General features: G+C 41.9%; 1 long non-coding RNA gene across 1 annotated transcript; it reads left to right on the top strand.

Moving 5' to 3' along the window:
• Positions 1-50: 50 nt before the first annotated feature.
• LOC111824627 lies at positions 51-2,239 on the top strand. The gene is made up of 2 exons (XR_002827730.1): positions 51-715; positions 958-2,239. It is a non-coding gene; the product is annotated as an uncharacterized LOC111824627 (long non-coding RNA).
• Positions 2,240-2,766: the final 527 nt, after the last annotated feature.

Raw genomic sequence — 2,766 nt, 5'->3', positions numbered from 1 at the left:
TTTTGATTATGTAACTTTGATCGATCACATAAAGAAATGTGAAGTTTCTTTTACTATCTTTAAAATTTTTCCCCAGAAAATTTTGTTCATTTGTCCAGAGGATAACTTTGTTGGGAGGTGGTTTTGCAGAGAGACAGATATTTCTAATTTGAATAAAATTAAATCTATTTTCAAGGAAAACCTTTTGACTTTGGAATTGAATCCTGCTGTGTGCGTGGCTATAGTTTGGGGCTGTTTAGAACAGAGCGGATCTCAGGTGTTAGCTTCCCAAAGCCTGGCTGACCTTCAGGTTCTCCTGTTCGTACAGCCGCGGCAGTGACCTGCAGGTAACCTGGAGGGGCTGAGGAACCAGCGTGTTCTCTGCCCTGTTTGGGAGCAGACAAGCAGTAGCAGGCAGGGTAGTGAGCAGGTCACAGCTTTGATTTTCGTGTCCTCTAGTTTTATCTGCTCATTTTCATGTCTGAAGTTGTTTCAGGGCACATGTCTCCTATTCTGTGCCAGCAGCAACAATAAAATATAGACTGAAGTGGCTCAAACATCAGAAACTTCTTTTCTTATAGTTCTGGAGGCTAGAAGCCCAAGATCAAGGTTCCAGCCAATTCATTTTTCTGGTAAAGTGCTCTTTCTTTCCTGGCTCACAGACAGCCACCTTCTGCTGTGTGCTCCCATGGCCTTCATCAGAGCAGGCACAGAGAGAGAAAGAACTAGCTCTCTGGTGTCTCTTCTTTTTTTTTTTTTTTTTTTAATATATTTTATTGATTTTTTACAGAGAGGAAGGGACAGAGATAGAGAGCTAGAAACATCGATGAGAGAGAAACATCGATCAGCTGCCTCCTGCACATCTCCCAATGGGGATGTGCCCGCAACCCAGATACATGCCCTTGACCGGAATCGAACCCGGGACCTTTCAGTCCGCAGGCCGACGCTCCATCCACTGAGCCAAACCGGTTTCGGCAGGTGTCTCTTCTTATAAGGGCACTAATCTTATCAGATTAGGGCCCCACCCTTACAATGTCATTGAACCTTAATTAAACCTTCCTTTGAGCTCCCATCTCCACAGAGGCACACTGTGGGGTAAGAGCTTCCACATATGAAATTTGGAGGTACACAAACATTCAGTCTATAACAGGGCAAACATAGTCTAAAAGGGCCATTTTCAGCAGAAAAATCACCCAAATTGGAGCTAAAAGGACCTATTACAGCTAAAGGAGCAGACTTAGGAAGGTCTGGTACCTTAGCAGTATTCCCCCTAATATGCTTCCTGGTCAAACAGTTGGGCTGATTAGAGACGTCAGCTTTCTGAAAACCAAAGAGAACTCTAAAGTTCTGTCATCATCTGAACCAGCCCAGGCACTCCACCCTCCCCTCCATCAGCAGTAACAAAGTTACATCCAATTACTGTCTTTGGAGATTTTTCAAACCTTTTATCTAAAAGGTTTTATGAAAAAATATATATAGGAGACTAACGTGAGGATATTTTCTTTTTAAACTAAGGAAATATTTTGTTTTCATTGTAAAACTGACCCATAGCCCAAAAAGAACGTTGGGAAAACATAAAACAGTACCAAGAGAGAAAAATGGGAAGGTGCTCACTAAAAAACTTCTATCAGTAAAATTGAGGAGGAGAATTAAAAAGTGCTAAAGAATTTCTTCTCACTGAAAATGTGGAATAGGTGTTTTGAAATATCTTGGTCTCCAAACTTGAGGAAGTAATGTTTTTTAAAATGAGTCAACACTGATGTAATGTGATTCTGACCTAAAGTAAGAGATAATTTGTTGGTCCACTGAATTGTAAGGTTCATCTTTTTGAGTTAAAATATTCCTCACACCTCTGTCCAATATCAGCTCTCATTTTCTGAGCACTTGTTTCATACATCTCATTTTATCCCCCAAACTTCCCTGCGAGTTAAATACCAATATTGTCCCAACTTTGCAAATGGGGAGACTGATCATTTAGAAGACAGAGTAACTATCTGAGGTCACACATCTTGTACCATATGTGGCAGAACTGGTATTGGAACCACTGATTCCCGTGGTAAAGCTCTCCCCAGCTCTGCAGTGCTCAGTGCTCACAGAGATGCTGAGGTGAAGATCTCTGCAAAGGACCTGGAGAAAGTGTGTGGGTGTGCACGTGTGCCTGCAGGTGTGTGCCTTGACTTTCCCCAATCTGGTTCCATGCTTCTGTGTTACAAAGAAAATTACAATAAAATGAAGGTCACTACCAGGAGGCTGCACTGAACAGGTGTGCCTCTCCAAACTCTACGTTATTACCCATCCCAACACCTGCACAGCACAATGGGAGCTTTTCTCGGAGGACTCCGGATGTCAGAGAGAGAGAGAGAGATCTGAGAGAAAGACGAAGGGTGTTGTCCACACGATGACCTAACTAACTAAAGAGCAATTCTAGCTCACTTTGCCTTTTAGATCTGAAAACATAACTCCAGGTATTAGCACTGATAAGTTATATTTTAATCTCACCAAGACTTAAAGCAGAATGAATTTGAAGTTCACTGCAGGACAAAATTTTAAGCATAAATGTACTGTTCTAATGCAACCCTCAGGGAAATAAGGTAACAGATACCAACCATGCTCATATTCCACCTGTTACTTATGGTGAGATTCTGACAGTTATATTACCCTATATAATAAAAGGGTAATATGAAAATTGACTAAACGGCTGAACGACTGGTCGCTATGATGGGCACTGACCACCAGGGGGCAGACACTCAACACAGGAGACAATCCAACATGAACCTCAGGATGCCA

This window comes from Myotis lucifugus, unplaced genomic scaffold, assembly GCF_000147115.1.
Source record: "Myotis lucifugus unplaced genomic scaffold, Myoluc2.0 scaffold_3224, whole genome shotgun sequence".
Classification (NCBI taxonomy): domain Eukaryota; kingdom Metazoa; phylum Chordata; class Mammalia; order Chiroptera; family Vespertilionidae; genus Myotis; species Myotis lucifugus.
Note: the sequence above shows the minus strand (reverse complement) of the source record. Positions and strands in the feature narration are given on the sequence as shown.